Below are 21,176 nucleotides of genomic sequence, written 5' to 3'. Positions count from 1 at the left end.
GATGTTGGTCTTTCTCACTTGCTCTTTACTCAGTACTTCTCACTTGGGTTTCAGTTTAAGGTTTGTTTCTGTTTTCTTTTGGGGGCAGTGGTTGGGTACATGGCGGTCTGAAGATTTCCCTTACTTGCTCCAAGCCTAGCAACGCACCCACACCGAGGTTTATCCACGGTCTAGGTGCTTTCTAAGACATGGGCCTTTTGAAGTAGCCTACCAAGTGAAAGTATAAAATAACTATTTTTAATTTATTATTGTAAGAATTCAATTGATGTAATTAGTATCATATAAAACTGTTCACTAACCTATGACATGTTGCAAATGTCACCCAATGATGCTCCTCCTAGCTGATCACTTCCTTCTCTGAATCCTGGTGGATTCATTGTCTACAGCATCCAGTTTAAACCTTAATTACATGCGACAGTTTATCACTCTCAATCTGCTTTGCATAAGTACATGCTGTCACTAGGTTTTCCAAGGACAGAAAGCATTGTCTTTACTTATCTTCTATTCTCCCAAGACCCCAAGGACAAAAGGCCATTGACCAAAATATAATTGTTGGTAATTTCACTGTGTAAAAAAGTTCACACAATTGAATTAAAAATAGAATTCTTGAAAACAAGCCCAAAAGAGATACAATTATAGATCTTCTCTTTTCCAAACCAATTCATCCATTTATCACAAGTAAAATCAATGATGAGAAATATAAATACTTAATGCCCTTCTTAAAACTACAATTTAAGCTTTTTTGCAAAACTTCCAGGAGGACGTGGGAAAGAAATGCTATCATCACTGCCATGCAGGAAGATGAAACTCTCTATTATGCATATAATAATGTGTATTTGTTTCTGTCTGAATCTCCCTTTCTATCACATTCTTGAACGAGAGATGGGAACCAGAAATACATTTCCTCCTCCAGGTTTTGAAACCGGGACAGACCTAATGATACAAGCACGATCCCTCCCCGAATAAAATTATGAAGAATCTAGCTACTCAGGACCAATTTGTAATCAGAGCATCAGCCATACTGTACGAAAATGTCAATCCTTGTGCAGCCTTGATGAGCTAAGATTGAACACACGGGCCAGTTTATTATATTATCCCAACTGCCCTCTTTTAAAGCTGGCAGGCCCAATTTGAGTAGAAAAAGGATTTCAGTCTGAGTGATTGTGCATCTGAAAATGAACCACCCAGACTGAAAATGTTTTTCATTTCTGTACTTTTTTTCTGAACAGAAACACACAGAGCATCCAATATAAATATGTTCTCAAAATCAAGTGGTCCTAGATATATATATTTCTCCTCACTATGATGTATAAAAATAAAACTCTTGCTAGAGTTCACAGATATTATTGTTGCTAAAAATACATGTCATTCTATAAAAATGTATTAACACATTTCAAGCATTTTGATACAGTCTTGCAGTATTTCTCTCTTTGAGCTAGTGGAGGTAGGCTGGGACAATCACACTGAAAGCTTCATTCAGGTAGCGTGGGGAAGAGAGAATTGGCCAGCTTTAATTCTCAGTGCTGTGTAGTGTCTTTCTACTTCCATCAAAACAACTGATTTTCAAACTACAACAATCTCTACCTTTGAGTACGAAGTAAAATTTCCTCTTACTTTGGCTAGTATGGAATTTCCCAGCTGATAACTTACAACTTCCTTCTTTAAGAAATATCACACAGTTCTGTGCACACCCATCAGGGCGAAGCTGCTTCAGTCTCTCCCATCACTTTTACGCTAGTTAAACTCGTCCATTCACTTCCTAATTCACTCATGTGTGCAAGTGTGTGCTCGTGAACAACTGTAGAACTGAGGCTAGTCCCACAATTAGACTCAAGCTGTGGCCTTTCAGGGGAAACTACTGAACAATTGTTTACTGGGCACATTTCTATGCTTCCTTCCAATACACCAGGATACATGCAAGAGAGTGTCACTGAAAAATCCTGAACTCTGTAAAGGAAAATCTATTTTCTCGTAATTTAGAAATAGCCCTACAGCCGTCTTTGAATGTTCTACAGAACCCCAGCTGAGGCAGCTTAGATGGAACATTTTACTTTTATTACATGACTATACACTGGCCTTTGAGAAGCTCTTTCCTAGAAAACATGTGGTATTGTATTCCTGTGCTGCAACCACCACTTGCTTGCTGGTTCTCAAATGTGCAACGCCCTGTCCCACCGGACGGTCTTTGCACTCCTTTGCCATCTGCATGGAATGATCTTTTGGCAGATACCTCCTTGATAGCGTTAAGTCTCAATCACACACAATTGTTTACCATTCTCAACCTATTTGGGGTAAGTATATGCTATCTCCATATTCTTCAACAACAGGAAGCATTGTTGTTACTTGCCTCTTGTCTTCCCAGGATCAAGGGAAAGGTCCTTGACAAATAATTGTGGGCAGTTTCACAGTACGAGGAAAGCTCATTTAATAATAAACACTGAACATGCACAAATTCAACTAAATTCAGTGAGGCCCTCCTGGGCTCCCCTTTTCTCCCTCCCCTCCCCTCCCCTCCCCTCCCTTCCCCTCCCCTCCCCTCTCTCTCTCTCTCACACACACACAAGGGTTATTTCCCGAGTTTACATTATTAATCACTACATTTTTCCGCAGCTTAATAAACCCAGCACATCCACATAATGGCACATTATGCAGCTCAGAAAAATAAAGAGGCAACTCGATATAAACATATGCTAACGATCCCTAAGACGTGCCATTTAGATGTTAAAAAACAAAGCCTATCATATGCTGCCATTTGTGTGGAAGAGGAGAAACCGTGTGCTTCTTGGCAGGTAAAACGCACAAGACTTGGCAACACGGTTGCACTAAGAAAGGGGCGCTGCAGCCTCGGGATAGGGAAGGCGAGTGTTATCGTTTACCAGTCTGCGCTGCTTAGCTTCTGACCATTCACATGTGGTGTTAAAGAAATTGAAACCTGCCGTTTGAAAACAATTCTGCGCCCGGTCACAGGAGTTGTTCGAGTTTCCCGGGTTCCTTGTACACCAGCTACGGCAAAACCAGGCTCCCCTTTGGTGCTTGTGTTGGTGCCTTAAACAACCCAGAGTGATGCTCTCAGGGTTGCAAAAGGGGAAGTGGTCCAGAGAGAAAATATCAGAGCATATCATCCATGGCAAGGGTAAACATGTCTTTTGAAACTTGTTTCAATTATATGTATGAATATGTTGTATCTGTATGAGGAAATGTGTACAGTGGGTAACAGAATGCAGCAGGAAACAGCAGTAAATAATCCAGAGGAAACACTATTGTTTAAAACTCTGTGTGTCAGTTGTGTGCACATATGCACTAGGTAAGGATGTGAAATGTGTTCCTTAATGTACTCCATAGTGATTTGAAAGCCACAGGACGAGACTTTCTCTCAGTTCCTTTCAAGCGTGGAGTTTTGTAAGTCAATGGGAGATGGTATTACCTACTGAAGTTTGAAAATAAGAAAAGTCTGTATTTAAAACCCTGCTCTGCCACACACAGCAGTGACAATTTGACACATGTGAACTCTCCAAGACTCAGTTTCTTGGTTTTTCTCTAAAAATCCTACGTGGAGACTTGGATGTCTGGGAATAGGGAAAAGAAAAGGGATGTCACCTTTCCTTCTGATCGTCTACGTCGCTTCTCAGTATTTCCCTGTGCAGGCAATCGCCTTCCCCCCCCCCATAATTCTGGTTTTATCCTGCCCCTCCCCCTTTCAGCAAATTTGTCATCTCTCAGTAATGTCATAATTCCCCAGTCCGTAACTACAACATTGGGTTACTGGGTGTAAGAGCTGAGAAAATACATGTAAGGAACTCAGGACCATGTTGGCACATAGTAAAACCTTCATAAGTGGCAATATCACCAGTGGAAGTCACAGTGGGTAATATGGTGGTGGTATCACAGCGTGAGTATTCACCCTTGACACCTGTCGAAACGCCTCCACGAAGTGAGAAGTATGGGTTGAAATGTTAGGTGCAGACAGCTAGAGTAGATAAACGATCTCCTCAGGAAATTTTGCGTTTTAAGAGAGGACCATAGAAAACCCCAAATTATTTGAAGCCCCAAGGAATTACTCTTTGATGGAGGAATTTCAGGCACCCGGACAAACTAGGGAACGGAGCAATTTGTTCTGGTGATATGGGTAAAAAGAGAGGTGTCTCTCCCCTGCACCCAATCCTTAAATACCAAATGAAAAATAGCACCAATAATCTCACAGTAATTATGGTTGAGAGGCAAAGAGAATTCTTATCTGTGTCTTCTTTCCTTGAATAATCACAGTCTTGTTACCTTGGGTTGCTTTGGCATGCCTTTTCCAAGGCAGGGAAGGTGCTGTGTTGAGATATTTCTGCTGCCTCCTTAGCAGTGGTTACAATGTTTCTAAAGGATCATCCACAGTACATTTTACCAATGATCCATGTCTCACTGTCCCCATTATGTTGACACCATGTGATTTAAAAATCCATGTGTTAACAACATTAGAGTACCCTGCACACATTTCTGTGTCTGAAGATGCATTTAGGCTGGTCCATTTAGTCAGACTCCAAGGCATCCCAGAGGCAGAGAAAAGGGCCCAAGGTAGACTGTTTTCCATCTAAAAAAGCATTCAGAAGAAAGGGGAGCATGATCTGAGCCACTGCTTTGCCAACGATCCTGTGCCAGGGGCTTGGCAGTGAACTTCCATACGTCTCTAAATGTCCTTGAAAGAACATCAAAGGGAAAGCCCCATCAAAAAAGCCACACTTCCTCATTTGAAAAGTAGACTGGGAATTTCAGAAACCCGTAAGTCCATGCCAACATGGCACGGCCACGATGCTCTCCCACAAACTTCTCTGACACTCGGGTTTGCCCTACCAGCAAATCATTTCAGTCTTGCTTTCCTACTTTTCAGCATGAGCCTTATCTTTGAATGGTACGGAGTCCAGACTGTATGTACGCAGAAGACTTGCAAGTATGCTTCCAAGTCACAAGTAGCTCATCGCCCACCTGTTACTCACTCTCAGTTGTGCATTCAGAGTCCTGGGCTAGCAGCCAGAAACCTCTGGCTGTCACACTGGCTCTGGCACTAACCTGCTGAGTGACCTCAAGCAAGTTCCTTTCCTTCTCTGAGCCTCAATTGACTCATCTCTCATACTAGCTGGTAGAACTAGGTTATCTCTAACCTTGGTTCTAACTCCAGAAGCCTACTAATTTTTAAAACTTTCGAGCTGAGAAACAAAACATGTCTTTCTGAGCAACTAATTAAATGTACAGATAAAATCATATTAACTCATAAATCAGAATGTCCCTCCTAATTACATCTTAAGCAACATCACAGTGGAACTTGTCCAAAGCTACCAACGTAGTTAATCAACAACTACTGATACCATTACACTCCTCTTCCATCAGAAGAACTGCTGCCTCTGGGGACACATGACACCACAGGGTTTTCAATTCCCATGTTTGGATGTTTTTTCTTTTAGAGTTTAAGGACAATAGCCACTTTTTCTTAGCCACCTAGAATTAGCTCAGTTTTAACAGGTCATTCAGAAGTATCTTGTGCATTTTTCTATATTTCAACACTGTCTTGGGTGCTGCGGAAACAACTTCAAGTAAGCCCAGTTCCTGATCACAAGAAGCTTTTACATATAGACTGAGTAGCAGATATAGCACAGTAAATGCACACGTATACTATGGTTTAAGTGGGGGAACACACAGAAAGACACCTAACCTGGCCCTTGAGAGGTCAAGAAAGCTTTTCCCAAAGAAGCAATGTCTGCGCTTAGACCTGAAAAACAGGTGGGAGCTAACCGAGCAAACGCAGCAGGGGAGGATCCATGAAAACGCCTCCCAATTGCTGGAGGAAAAGCGAATATGTGGAGGTGATTTAACCAAAATTGCCCTCCCAAATTCTAAAGATCCCCACCTAGAAGAGTTGTATTTGACACGCTAGTAATGGGTTCCATTAAAATACAAATCAGGATGTTTCATACTCAACACTCTGTCTTGACGCGCAAGGAAGGGACCGTGACTCATGCCAACACCACAGTAAGAACGGGGGGAGTTGGAAAGGACAGGTCTGAATTTCAAGTCTCAGTCTGTTACTTAGGAACTGGGCGGCCTGGGCCAGTTGCTTAACCTCCTAACTTCCGTGATGTCAGTGTTATCCTGTGTTCATGGCGCCTGGCACATGACAAGTGTTTCACAAATACTGGTGACCAGCTGAGTCCTTCCCACCTGCCAGAGGCTGCTCAGTACTTCAATCACTGGCCAGGACTGAATCATGACAGCAGGCACCGAAGGGGCATCCTGCTATTACCTTCAATGTTCAGGTGAAGAAACGGTCTTGGGCACATTCAATAACCAGACCATGGTTATAATAGTAGCAAGGTGGAGGCAGGCTCTGACCCCTACCTGTCTGCATTCAGAGCCCAAGTTTTAACCCCTTCTCCACTGCCAGCCAGGCCAGAAAAGTAGGTTTGCCCCAATGAAATGGCAAAAAATTCCCAGCGTGTTAAAGATGCAGACACTGTAAATGTAGTAAATTATTCCTTGGTTTGCGACCTATTCACACACAGATGGCTGTCTTTCTTTTTAAATACACGTTATCACAGTTGCTTATCAAAGTTACCTAAGGCTCAAATATCATCTCTGAGTAAGAGGTCAGGGTTAAAAGCAACAGATTCAGAAAGTAAATTTGGATCTGAAAAGGGAAAGATGACAAAACAGTTTGCTGGACACGACGTCTGGCACCTTTGGCCACTGTTCAAGGAAATAGAAGGGAAAAGATGTTGAGGACACGGAGAAAACAATGTAAGTGGGCCAGAAGAGACAGTGTGTGTGATGGCTCCTTTCTACCTGCAGAAGGAAGCACTGACATATTCTGAGAGAGTCAAAAGCATTATAATGAAGGGGTCTTTCTTACATCACCGCTAGATCTAAATTAGGACATGGCGCTTGACACTTTTGACACAGCGGCACATTGCTCTGGCTCCTGTGTCACTTTGTGTCAAGTATTAGTACAAATACTGACACTGATGCATTGAGGAAGCATCTGATGTCTTCTTAAATGCTTTCTGACTTGGCACAGGAAACACTGAGGACAGCAAACATCGATGTGATTACTACCCCTTTCAAAGAGCTTTCAAAGTTGCCTCTAGACCAACTGGTTTCCTTGCCCAGGCTACACCAGTGTGGGCTGCAGCATGCAGAGCGCGTACTACTTTGGGGGTGTTTATTTTGCTGGAAGCAGGAAGGGCTTGCAGTTCTCTCGAAGCTGTCTGAAAGCGATCCACAGTATCCGATGCCAGGAGCCACAGAATAACTGGGGAAAACGGTAATGTGTAGATGCAGACTTGGGGTAGGGACTAAAAGTACAAACTCCTGGGCTCTACGGCCAGGATTCAGAAAGCCTCTAGTGGGGTCCAGGAACTCGTGTTTTGACTAAGATGCTCGTGTGACCTTGATGGATCAGCCAAGTGTCATAATCACTAGTACAATGGAGAGAAGGCTAGACTGAGACTCACAATAGTGGGTCACTGGTCCCAGTTCTGGCACCTACTAGTTCTAGAATCTCTGGCAAGTACTTGTTCTCAGTTCCTTCAGCCACTTCTCATTTCCTCAACTGATAAAGTGGGGGCGAGAGAGTGCTTGGGGTAGATCCCCATGGATCTCTGACTCCGTCGGTCTAGGATAGTGTGTTAGGATTAGGAGCCAGCACGTTACCATGTTTCCCCGAAAATAAGACCTAGCCGGACCATCAGCTCTTTGCATCTTTTGGAGCAAAAATTAATATAAGACCCGGTCTTATTGTACTATAAGACTGGGTCTTATAAAACATAATATAATATAATACAAGGTCTTATATTAATTTTTTCTCCAAAAGACGCATTAGAGCTGATGGTCCGGCTAAGTCTTATTTTCAGGGATACATGGTATATAATTAGGACCTGAGACCCTGGAGTCAACCAAACCTGGCTTCGAATTTCAGTACTGCTGCTTTCCAGCTGCTGGGCCATGGACAAGTAACGCAATTTCTCTGTGACAAGTATCATCACTTCTCTGTCTCAGTTTCCTAAAGTATAAAATGCAGATGATAATAATAGTGCTTACAGCACAGTTTGTTTTGTGCATGTGTGCGTGCACTTGTTTATGTGCACCTGTATGTGTGTGTGTGTGCATGTGTGTGTGCATGTGCATATGTGTGCTGTTTGTGTGCATGTGTGTGCGCGTGTGCATGTGTGTGCATATGTGCATGTGCATGTATGTGTGTGTGCACATGTGTGCATGTGCTGTTTGTGTGCGTGTGTGTGCACTGTTTGTGTGCATGTGTGTGCATGTGTGTGCATATGTGCATGTGCATATGTGTGCACGTGTGTGCGTGCGCATGTGTGTGCATGTGCATATGTGTGCACATGTGTGTGTGCGCATGTGTGTGCATGTGCTGTTTGTGTGCATGTGTTATGTGTGTGTGTGTGTGTGTGAGAGCAACAGGCCCAGGAATAAAAAATGCCCAGGACAGAGCCCTGCCGAGTGCTCAATACCTGTTAGCTGTGGCCACCCCTGACAAGGGCAACCAGAAGAGCTGTGTGCTGTCCCCTGAAGCTACTGTGATTAATGAGGTCTGTGGAAAGGTAACCCTGGCTGAGCAATCCTTGGGCTCGTCCTTTTATCAAGAGACATTCACAAGAAATGAGCTTTTCTAGGGAGGATGGGACACCAGATGAGGTGTTAAACTACATCTCTTAGGAGGAAATCCGGGAACAAATTAGAGAATGGTGCTATACCGTCTATTCCACATTTACCCAAGTGTGGTTCAGGGATGACCTGCTTTAGGATCTACTGGGACGCTCATAAAGTAGCCCATTCCTGCTCCTATTGGACCAGATTCCCAGGGGAGTGGGTCCAGTCACTTGCTTTTCTCAGAAGCTACCCAGGAGATACTTCCATAAACATGGGTTAGAGAATCACTGACAAATGAAGTGATTGAAAGCCCCTCCCCAGAATTCTCCAGTCCTAAGTTTGCCCAGAGGGAAACAGAGATGGCAGAGGAACTTGTGCATCTGTATATTTACCAAGAATCTCAACTTCTTACATTCGTGCTATCTTCACTGCAGCTGGGTTCCAAGCGGGTGCCCAATTTCTACATAATTCATGACTCCCCAGAGGAACAAACACTAACCAAGGGCTAGCTATTTAAGGGTGTGGATTATATCAACTTCCTCAGAATGGCAGTGTGGTTTATAAAAATTAAATAGAAAAACTAAGTGCCACTCAGCTTCCTCTGCCTCCTCTGTTCTCCCATCCTTTTTCTTCTCCCCACTGACTTCTCAATCCTTGGCCCTATTCCTTCCCTCACACTCTTCAGATTTTTTTGCCCTCCCTCCCACTTCTCTCGCCCATGGCTCTCTCCTCTTACTTATTCTTTACCCTCCACCCTGTATCTTTCCTTCTCTCATTTGTCTCTTTCCCGCTCTCCTTTTGCCTCTGTGTATACCTGTGTGTCTCTGAGTGCCCTGTTGTTCTGCCTCTGTCTGTGAGTCTGGTTGTTCTCTCTGTCTTTCTGGTTCTCATCCTGCCCTTCCTGCTTTTCCTCTTTGACTCTGTATGTCTGTCTGTCTCTCTGTCTTTCTGTCTCTTGGTCATCCACAATACCTCACTGCTGATTCCTCCTCCTGATGCTCCATTTCCTGGGTCCCCTCCCAACAAAGAGCCTCCAGGAAGCCTGCTTCGGGCTAGGCATGCGTGGGCCCCGTGCTAAACCTGCCAGTGCCCTCTACAAGTCAAGAGACTCACTCTACCTACATGTTCTTGGTGATCTGCTGCCAGAGAACCCTGAGATGAAAGTCCCTCATGAGGAAGGAGTCTAAATTGGGGCTAAAAAGACGCAACAGCAAGTACCCAGTAGTAACAGCAGGCCAAACATGCCCTCGTACCCACAGCCTCCCCTGGAGGCAAAAGAAGCCTTTGGGCGAAGCGCTAGCAGTGCAGGGTTCTTTTGCATTTTGAGTGTCCATCACTTCGTTTCCATAATACAGACAGCTCCCTGTACCATAGGGAGGCAGCGCAGTGGCTGGTGGTGCCGAGGGGGTGTTGGGAAAGCTTTTAGCATCTCAAAATCTCTATCAATCTTGTCAAAGGCAATAAAGCACCTTAAAAAATAAAGTCTAAGTAAAAACTGAATGTCTTCTATGCAGGCACACTCCAGACAACTGGCCCCCCCGACACACACACACACACACACACACACACAGCTTCTCCTCCATCTTCCAACCCGACACCTACTTCTAAGTACCTCCTTTATAGAGATACCAGAGCTTCTGCCATGAGCAGGGATACCTGTCCCCAAATCTACAGATGGGCAAACTGAGGGATGGAGGAGTTCTGCAGCAGATGCTGCCCTGGAGTGCCACCACGACCAGGGTCCAGAGTACTCTGCACACTCAAAATCACCAAAGAAGGTTGGGTTCAGAAGAAACTTTTCAAAGCAGCCACACCCTCTCCCAATTTGAATCTCAGTGGGCAGGTACAGAACTTTGTCTTTCTCTGGTCTCTTTCTGGCCAGTTCTCAAACTCAACCTGTCCCCACACTCAAGTGTGCACACCAAGTGTACACACCCTTCCCACACACACACCCCCACCCCTCCATCTGAGTCTCAGGATGAGTAAACTCAGGTCAGAGCTCCTGGAGCTCCAGCAACGCCTCCTCCCCTTGGTGGAGTACAGAGTGGCGAAATGCTGAGGTTTGGCTCGCAGCCCAGCCCAGGGCGCTGCATACCCGCAGCCAGGGAGCATGAAGAAGGCTGGGGCTTGCATCTGAGGAACAGCCAAGTCCCCATCGCCCCGGCTGAATGGCCCCTCAGTTGCCTGCAAGTTGAAACCTCAGTCAGACACACAATGAGGCCGCTGTTTTCCGACAGGAGGCATTTGGATGCCTCACACACTCAGCAAATCAGGCCTGAGAGCAGAGAGCGCATTTCCTAACTCATGTTCAGATGCGCCCCTAGAAGCGGCAGCAGCAGCCTGGGCCTCGGGGAGGGAGTGGTTGCCAGCCACAGGAAGCCCAAGCAAGTCACCTGTTGGACTCTGTTTGCCCTACATCATGCGCCCACACACCCGCACCGCGGAGCTGGGCACCAGGGATACCCGCTCCATCAACGACAGATAAATGTCCCTCGCGCCTTTTCCTATGGCTACTTTTCCTGCTCCCAATCACACACATACACACTTCCTTACTATTTCTGTAGTCACTTCTCTTTAATGAAGAGCGCGTAGCCTCCCCTAGGGGCCCTGGTTGCCCATGATCTCAGAGAGTGCCCGCTGGCTACGGATCTCCAAGCGCTTGTGCTGGGTGCCCGCTTAACGCGCCGGCGGCTTCCAGCCCCAAATGGCGTGTTTGTTGTTGGGGAACAGTCAGTGGTCTGCTCTAGGGGGCCCCTTTTCTCCTTGGGAAACAGAAAGGGTCTATCCTTGGTTTAGAATTAAAGGCATTCAGGGAAGCCCTGAAGGCAACTGGCTTGGGAGAACAAATGTTACATTTTGGTGCCAAATCCCGGGATAGGTTCAAGGAGACTCAACTTTCTCCTGTCTCCCAGCCATCGCTGCAAGCTCCTAGCTGGGGATAAAAGGCGCCTCCACTACGGGGCTACTCACCCTTGGGTATTGACGCCGCCCCCGAAGGGGGGACCCCAGCAGACTGACGCGCGCACGTGCGGGATCCGCGAAACGCCTTGGGTGTCTTGCTCCTCTCCCCTGCCACGCGGGGAAGGCTACGCGCTCCAAGCGGGGCAGCCGAGGGCAGTCGATCCCATGGGTGGCGAGTTGGCAGAGGACGCGCCGCCCGGCTGGGGGCGCATGGCTCCCAGAGCTGGCACAGGCTGCTGCGGGGAGAGGGGCTCCCAGGGAAGTTGGCGGCGGTGCTGGGGGCAGACTTCGGACTTCGTGCTCGCTCGGGCTCCAGCGGCCGGGTGCGCAGGGATAGGCAAGGGACTCGCCCGTGGAATGGGGGCCAGCGTGGGCCAAGCGGCTACGGGAAGCCTGGGCTGCCCGCCGCCTACAAGGAGTGCAGTGGCATCGCACTGCCTGGAACCCCGGGCAGCGGCTGGAGCAGAGACTGAGCGAGAGAGCCGGGCAGCCTCCTCCTGGCTGCCGGTGCCCCTTGCTCAGAGCCCGGCTCGCCCCAGCCCGCCGCGCCCCTCCTCCTGGCCGTATCCTCCTCCCCTCGGCTGCTTCGCCGGCTAGCCCGTTTGGGCTTGGGCCAGAGGCTGAGCAGAAGGCGGCCGCAGAGCCTGCAGCATGGAGGGCAATCTCGCCGGCTCGGGCTTGGGCTCCGGCAGCGGCAGCAGCAGCCGCCGCCTCCCGCGCGCCCACGTGCCGGAGCCCCGGTGTGCGCGCTCCGGCCGGCTGGGCTGGAGAGACCGAGCGAGGGCGAGCCGTGGGTGGGGGTGGCAGGGAGAGCCCGCACACCCACGCAGCAGAGGGGAAGCCACCGAGAGCCTCCCGAGAACGAGGGGCTGCTGGTGTGCAGCCCTGGGAAGACTAGTGTGCAAGGCTCCCCCAGCTACCCCTCCCTTTGCGGAGATGAGCGACTCGCGGGGTTGGGGATGGGAGGGCGCTCCACTCTGAAGGATCAGCCCAGAGTGGCAGCGGGAGGTGGCTACGTGTCTCTGCCAAAGGGACAGGTGCCAAGTATCCTTGAACCCCCTCACCTCTTCCCTGCGAAGAATGGGGTTCAGAAACACCAGCGAGAGAGTATGCGGGTTCCCAGCGAGAGCTCGTTCCGGCTCGCCCGGCCTTCCTCCCCGAGTAAGCACTTTTCCCGTTAACCAACAGACTCCAAGGGGCTCCTCCTTCCAGGGAGAAATGAGTTGTCTCGCAAGGTGGGCCTGACAACCTCCAATCAATTGACAAATAATTAGTGAGCACTCACTCTGAGAGATGTGGGACGATGTCCGGATCATCTGGCTCTCCCTCCTTAGAGCTGTGTTGTATTCTCTGCTCTTCGTGCCCTTAGGCAGGCCTTTCCTGAGCCTCCTGGTTTCAACCATAAAATGAGGCTCCTTCCTGATAAGGATAAAAAAGACAAAACAAATACATGTGAGGATTTTAAAATAAGAAGACACTTCACAAGATGGGTAATGCATACGTAGCTCAATACTAACAGAAGCATGATTAACATTTTTAAAAATCTCTTAATAGAAAATGAGGTCTCTACGGAAACTTCTAAGCCAGCAAAACTCGCTATGGGCACCATGTGCAGGCACTAAACGAGCTTTGTCTCCAATCTTCTAGTTATCTTAATGGGGAAATAGAAGCCCAGAGAAGACAAATGGCTTGCCCCAGGTCACAGATCTCCAGTTTGGACAGACACATCCACTGTGGGTTAGTCTGGTCTCCTACTGTCAATCCTGTGCTTTTCAGGCCACACCCCAGTACCCAAAGAATGCTCAGTAGTACTGTGGTGAGCCACTGAGCAAAAGGGGTTTCTGCAAAAGGCTGCATGGAAGAAGTGGGATTTAAGCTAAATCCTACAAAGCAGGCAGGATTCAGATCTCTGGAAAAGCGAGATCATCCAAGGGGAGGGAGAGAGGTCAAAACCAAGTATGAAGGGCAGGTTACAAGAACAGCAAACACATTTGGCAGGAGCAGAGTTTGCCTAAATGATGGGGGAGCTACTGACTGGTTTTAAGCAGTAAAAGAAAATAATGAAAGCTTTGTTTTAGGATAATCAATATGTCCCTGTACAGGATGGATTTAAAGGGGGAAAGATGATGGAGGAGGAGAGAAGAAAGGCTAGGAATTGCAGGCAGAGGAAACTATTAGGAGGTCAAGGCAACTTACCAGATACTGGTGATAGAAACCTGATGAAATGTGTTGGCAGGTAAAGCTGAAATAAATGAAACTCTTCTGTCCCTGTTCTTAAAAGCCTGATTCATGGGAAGTACTCTGCTGTTAATTGCATGGGGTACAAGTGTCTGAGATACAATGGGAAATTGGGGGCTAACTCTCCAAGACAACAGTGGAGCTTTTCACAACTGACCTAAAGCTTATCTGGTCCCTTGGTTTCAACATTCAGCACCCAGGAGCTGGACAGCAACAGCCTTTAGAGAAAACCCGGGTAGGTTTTCTATCAATCAACCAAAAGCAAAAAACCAGAAAGGGAAAGGAAAATGTTTTCTTTTATTCCTTGAGGACTCTTGAAGTCACAAATAAATGGCTTGAGGGCCTTCCTCAGGTCTTCCACTGTACATAGTCTCTCTGTCTCGCATTCTATCTCCTTATGCGGACCAGCATCAACAGAATCGGAAGGGAGCTAGCCAGAAACACGATCTGAGATCCCCACATATACCAACTGAATTACAATCTTCACCTTAACAAGATTCCTAACTGATTCATATGTACATTAAGTTTGAGAAGCACTTCTCTGTCTGTTCCTATCCTAATCTAGTGCTCATCAAACTTCTAAGTGGAATGCACAGTAAAAAAAGAACAAAAAATCGATATATTACACCATGGCTACATACACACAGAGACCCTTAATTATAATTTAAATAAAAGTTTCTCTAAACAACACATATCCTTGCTGTGTAATTTACTTCAATATTTTTATTCAATTTATTTTATTTATTTTTTAAAAAATATACCAGTCATGCATGACCTATTAATTGATTCCATGACCAGCTAATAGGCTGCAATGCATGGTTTGAACAATATTGAGCTGTGCTATTAAGTCTTGCTGTTTTGGGTTTTGGTGGCATATATGTATCTTACCTCTTCTACTAGACTATGCGTTCCTTGCAAGCAAGGTTCAGATATTTTTTGTCATTGAAATATAGACCAGAAGTTAACAGAGGGTTTTGTATGCAGTAGCAACTCAGTAAGTATTCAAGGAGTGACTCAATCAATGCATAAATGGATGGAATCCAGAGACTGGGGTGCAGGCTGGGCGAAGAAGGAAAAGAAATTTGGAGTGTAGGAAAAGACTAAGCCTGAAAATATGTAGCCAAACTCCAAGTCCCTGAAGCAGTACCAGCGGACTATGAGCAGAAAAAATAATTTTTAAAACTATCAGACATCCCAAATGTTCCACCATTCCATTGTCAACCAGAAGCATTCACCTTTTTTGTTTCACAAAATTCCAAACTTTGAGGACTTGAGTATGAAGGAAAACAGCTGAAGAGCTAACATGGATTATTAGAGGAGGAAAGAAATGGAGAGATGACTAAAACAAGTTAGTGCCAACCTGACATGAAAAGAGGACAGCTTCTATTAACCTTGTCATCCTGAGACCAGGGCCCCTAACCAAGGGGAGGGAAGAACTAGGATTAATTACTTGGATTGAAGCAGGTTTTTTGTTTGTTTGTTTTTTTCTGACACAGAGATACTTGGCAATTAGATTTTCCCAAAATTTGAAATGGCTTCTTTTGGAGGCAATAATTTCGCTGCCACAAGAAATATAACACAAAGAATGCAAAAGTACTTATTATGCACCAACCAACGGAACTTTAGAGTGGAGAGTATTATGGGCTATATTTATATTTATACTTATATTTTTAATATATTTATATTTAATATAAATAAAATCAAAATCTAAAGTGTAAGTATTAGAGTCATAGTATTTCATATTGCAAAGAGAGCTCAAATGTCCACTAGTGTAAATCCTCACTTTAAAGGAATCTGTGGTAGTTATCACGGATTCCTTTATCACAGGGCACACATGAAAGATTTAGATCTAGGATTTAATGTCAGGCTTCACACTCACTCACCACAATTGCCTGTTGAAGAGTTTACATCAGGAATGCTACAGACTCCACAGTTAGGAATCCTTATTTCAGTGTAAAGAATGATTGATGAATTGCCTGAAAAGGCTGAGAGTGGATGAAATTATTGAGTATCAAATAGGGACTAGGCACTGTCCATATTAGATTTTGTATGCTTTGTTTCATAAAATCTCCATTTAAAAAAATCCATTAAGTAAAAAAAACATTAAACTCCATTTTTCAATTGGAGAAAAGAAGGCTCACAGAGAGTTAATAATTTGTCCAAGATTTTAAGGCTAGAAAGTTCCAGAGCAGATTCTGAACAAAGGCCATACTCTCTAAGGCTTTGCTTCCCGGCCATGGAACATTTCAAGCAAAAACTGGCTGCAAGACGGAAGGATAGATCCTGATTGGGGCAGAGGATTGAAATAGCTGATTTGATAAGTACCCCCTTGTGCTGAGATCCTGGGATGCTCTGAAGGGTTGTTCACATCAAGGTGGAAATATTAAGTACTCTGAGTACCCCTTGCTGCGCAGAATCCACAAACTTACTCAGTGGTGGCCCATTACACTTGAAAGTTAATGGTGCTGTTGAAAGCTGCATTGGCTGCAGCTCAAAAGTAAATTTTACATCCGGAGAACTTCACTCCCTATGTAAATTAGGGTTCTTTTGTAAGTCAGAGTAACAGACACCAGCCTAAACTAGCTTGGGGTTTAGGGCAGGAAATTAATGTTAAATGATCAAGAGACTCAAACACAGGGAGAGTGATGAAACAAGGCCTCTGGAAGAGACTGGAGGGTGGGAATCGGATCCTGCTAGATTTCATACATTCTTTCTCTCTCTCTTTTACATCTTACTGTCTTGCAATGCTTCTACTTCTTCCCTCTCATTATAAAAGACCGCTCTGCTTCTCTGATCCTATGACAGATAATGTCTAGCTCATGCATTTCACATGCATTTCTTAAATTGCTGTCTCTGGGCTTCGAGTCTTTTTACCATGAGAGGGTATCTTATTGGTGAAACGTCCACCCTGGACCACCAGACAGAACCAGGACAGTGTGGTCACAGCACCAACAAAGTGGCTAGGAGTTTAGCCCTGTAAATGACGATATAAAGGAGAGAGGGTGTGTTGAGGTTAACCCCAGAAAGAATGCAGAAATGTGACTACGACACTCCTGAACATGAGCAATTTAACGCTTTAGAAGCGATGCCAGGGCTCTCAGTACAAACACACTAGACTGTATGAAAGAAATCAGGATCACCAGGGGGATGTGAGGATCCCTGATGTTACAGGTGGTTTAAAACACGGAAGTGCAACTGAGCCCCCTTTAAAGATCCCTGCCACTCCTGTACTTGTGCAAGTACCTGATGGGAACTCATGAATGCCCCTGGCACATTTATTAGAAGATTGATTCTGTGTCTAGTTTCCTGGAAAGAACACTGAATAGGGATTCAGAAAACCTAGACTCAGCTTCTGGCTCTATCCTTCCCTGTTAGGCAGTTATGAGGTACCTCACCTCCCCCCAAATCGGGGGCTGGTAAGCATGCCCTGCCTACCTCAGAAAGCTGTTTTAAGAAGCAAAGGAGTTAATATCTGTAAAGCTGGCACTATGTAAAAATCTAAAGCACTGAGCAAATGTGAGAGCTTATTAGTAATACAAGAAATAACAGAGCCAATGAGTTGTAACACTTAGGTTACTTTTGCAAATATCTATTCCACCATGCTCTTTGGAGTAGGGGGAAAAAAGCATGCTGCGAGAAACGTAATGGATGTGAAGTGTATTTATTCTATTTTTATGAGACATGCGTGGGTGAAAAAGATCAGTGCAGCTCAAAAGTGAAGGATTCAAAGTGTATAGTTTTCAAGAAGTATCTAGAGCCTTCAGTAGTAGTTGTAATACTAGTAATAGCAGCAATACAGAACTAATAATAACTATATGGTTGCCATATTCCAGGCATTGTGCTAAATGCTTTCTATGCAGTTGCTCATTAAATTCATATAACCTTCTAATCTGGGTTCCATTACTATCTCTGTTTTAAAGATGACGAAGCTGCAACAAGGCCAGTTAATAATCTCAATAATCCCACAGTCTCAAGATGACACGTGTAAGAGTCTAGGTTGAAACTCAGTTTACTGCAATCCAAAGTTAAAGTAAATAACCAATAAATTACACCATGTTTATAATCCTTAGAATAAATATGTGATAAATGCCAAGTTTTGGTGGTGAAAAAAGTATTATGTAAAGGAAAGTGTCTAACAATAAAAACTATTCAATCATAAATCCACATTATGTGTTTGATTAGTATTTTTCCTTTGAATATGAATGATCACTAAACAAAAAACTACTGTAATCACTACACACCTATTAAGATGGCTTAAAAATGACAATACCAATTGCTGGTGAAGACGCTGAATAACAAAAATGCTCATCGGTTGCTAATGAAAATGCAAAATGGCACAGCCACTTAGCAGACAGTTTAGTAGTTTCTTAAAAGCGAAACCAAAAACAACAAAAGAACAAGACAAACAAGTGAGAAACAGAAACTCATAGACACAGACAATAGTTTAGTGGTTACCAGAGGGTAAGGGGGTTGGGGGGTGGGAGAAGAGGGTAAGGGGGATCAAATATATGGTGATGTAAAGAGAACTGACTCTGGGTGGTGAACACACAATGGGATTTATAGATGATGTAATACAGAATTGTACACCTGAAATCTATGTAATTTTACTAACAATTGTCACCCCATAAATTTAAAAAAATAAAAATAAAAATAATAAAAAAAGAAGCATATGGAAAAAAAAAAGCTAAACATAGTTTTACCACGCAATTGAGAAACTGTACTCTTTCGATATTTATCCAATTGATTTGAAGACATCTCTACACAAAAACCTGCAGGCAAATGTTTATCACAGCTGTATTCATTGCCAAAAACTGGAAGCAACCAAGATATCCTTCAATACGTAAATGGATAAACAAACTGTAGCATATCCATGTAATATACAGAATACAGGGGTATTCTGCAATCAAAAGAACTGAACTATCAAGCCATACAAAGACAAAGATTAACAGATGATCCTTAAATGCATACTGATACATGAAAGAGGCTAGTTTGAAAGGACCACATGCTACATGATTCCATTTAGATAACATTCTGGAGGAGGGAAAACTGCAGAGATGGTAAACAAATCAGTGGTTGCCAGAGGCTTTAGTAGCGGAAGGGGGCCGAGAGGAGGACTGAATAGAGAAGCATTTGGGGATTTTTAGGGCAGTGAAGCTATTCTATAGAATACTGTAATGGTAGCTAAATGACACTACTCCTTTGTCAAAACCATAGAACATTACAGCACAAAGAGTGAACCTTAATATATGCAAATTTAAAACAATCGTTCAGGAGGCCAGGCAATCCCAGGAAGGAATTCAGACTGTGACAAGAGAATCTAAACTGTATTACAAATGGAAACATCTGCACTGAAGGAAGTGGAGAAAAAGGTGCTGACTTAAGTAACTAGAAATGAGTGGTGTCTGTAAGACTAAAGACAAAAGGACAGTGCAGAAGCACTGTACTCTAGTTGATAAAGTTACTTTTCATAAGGGGTACATGTTAACAATTATGGAACCACAATACATGAATACTGGAATTGAAAATCTACGAAAATGATTGTAGATGGTGGAAGTCAGGTTTCTCATTCTCGAAGTGGGAGGTTTCAGATAAGAAATGGGAGAAAGCTGGAATGAGCCATGTGGTTGGTAGTGGATTAGAGTTGAAAATAGCAGCATGAATTCATGTTTATTAGTTCAATACCAGTACAGATGGATACATTTAGAGATAATAATAGATATGTGAACATACACAGGTTAATATACACACATCTATTTCCTTGCTCTGTTTTTTGAGGAAGCCTAAAAGCAATGACAGCCAGTGAGTGTACCCAGCATCAAAATCTAAGTTTCTAATACCATTTTCCAAAAAAAGACACCAGAGCCCCTTGGAGAAACGGCTGATTCTAGAACGGTGACCAGAAATGTAAAAAGCGATTCTGGAGCACCTTGTAGTCTCATAAAGTAAAAGAGTGCTCAAAAATACACAAAACAACACAACGCAGTTTGCGGGCATCTCAAATGGACAGAGGAGCCAACTAAAAGAGCTTCCAGTGGCCATAGCTGGAACAATTTAAACAACGAACTAAATAAAGTAGCATTGGATTATCACCCAAAGTATAAAATATTCATATGTCCACACTGATATAAATAAATGACTGAATAAATAAATAAATAAATAAACAAAAAGGGAATAAAGAGACAGGTCTCCCATATAAAAGAATTCCAAATAATTTACACAGATAGTCCTCTCCTTATCCCTAAGTGGAGGCTGTGCATAGTCACTTCATTCAAGAGCACAGTATATAAAGGGGTTGGGGGGGAATGTTACAATGGAGAAAGCTGAAAAACAATACCTCAGACTGGTGATGAAGGTCAACGTCAGCAGTGATGTCATGTAGACAGTATGTATTCTTGGTATCATGTGATGAGAACAGCATTTTTACCTCTGTGATCTTCTTTTCCATAACCCCTAAGAACTCATCACCACAGTCTAATTATGAGGAAAACATCGAACAAATCCCAGTTGAGGGATATTCTACAAAATACCTGAGCAGCACTCCTCAAATCTGTCAAAATCATTGAACACAGAAAGTGTGAGGAGCTATCACAGCCAGAAGGCACCTAAGGAGGCATGACGACTAAATGTAACGTGGTGTCCTAATGGAATCTTGGAGTAGAAAAAGGGCATTCGATTAAAAACTAAGATATCTGAATAAAATGGACTTTAGTTAATAATGTATCAATATTGGTTCATTAATTCTGAAATGTACCATACTAATTTAAGATGTCAATAATAGGGGCAAGTGGGTATGAAGTATATGGGGACTCTCTTTGCTAGCTTGGCAATTTTTCTGCAAATCTAAAACCATTCAAAATAAAAAGTTTATTTAAAAAACGAAACGAATAAATTTTAAAAACCCACAATTACCCGTAAAGCTCCAGGAGAAATGCTACAGGGAATATAGTAGTTTTCCCTCAAATAACAAAATAGTTAAAGCAAAAAACAATACAAAAATGAAAACAAAACTAACTTAGCCTCATCAATGAGAAAAAAAAAATTAATCGCAGTTCGTTTTCCAGACAGGTCAATGTCCCCATTCGAAGTCATTAGGAGCTTCGTGTTGTGATCAAGATCCATCTTCCTCCTCATTTTTCTGCTTGCTAGACCTGTTCTGTTCATATTTAATGGCTACTTAGATGTCTCAGAGATAATATTGACCTGTGTCTTATTTGTCAATAAAGCAGAATTGATTATTCAGCAGGCCACTACTCAAAGGTCCCTTCTGTACACAGGCATTTGCCTCCGTGCACGTTTATGCCCTTTTGTCCACTGTGAGTGTTCAGTGGCTATTA

The 21,176-nt window shown here is 44.0% G+C and overlaps 1 protein-coding gene across 2 annotated transcripts in view; it reads right to left on the bottom strand.

The window, feature by feature from the left end:
- SGCD (sarcoglycan delta) overlaps positions 1 to 12,451 on the bottom strand; it is an 827,683-nt gene extending 815,232 nt beyond the window's left edge. For both annotated transcript variants that reach the window (XM_074313830.1, XM_074313831.1), the window contains exon 1: positions 11,614 to 12,451. The gene's annotated coding sequence lies outside the window, so the exon portion shown is untranslated. The remainder of the gene's footprint in view (positions 1 to 11,613) is intronic.
- Positions 12,452 to 21,176: the final 8,725 nt, after the last annotated feature.

This window comes from Rhinolophus sinicus, linkage group LG10, assembly GCF_036562045.2.
Source record: "Rhinolophus sinicus isolate RSC01 linkage group LG10, ASM3656204v1, whole genome shotgun sequence".
Taxonomy (NCBI): Eukaryota; Metazoa; Chordata; class Mammalia; order Chiroptera; family Rhinolophidae; genus Rhinolophus; species Rhinolophus sinicus.
This window is presented reverse-complemented; position numbering and strand designations above follow the sequence as displayed.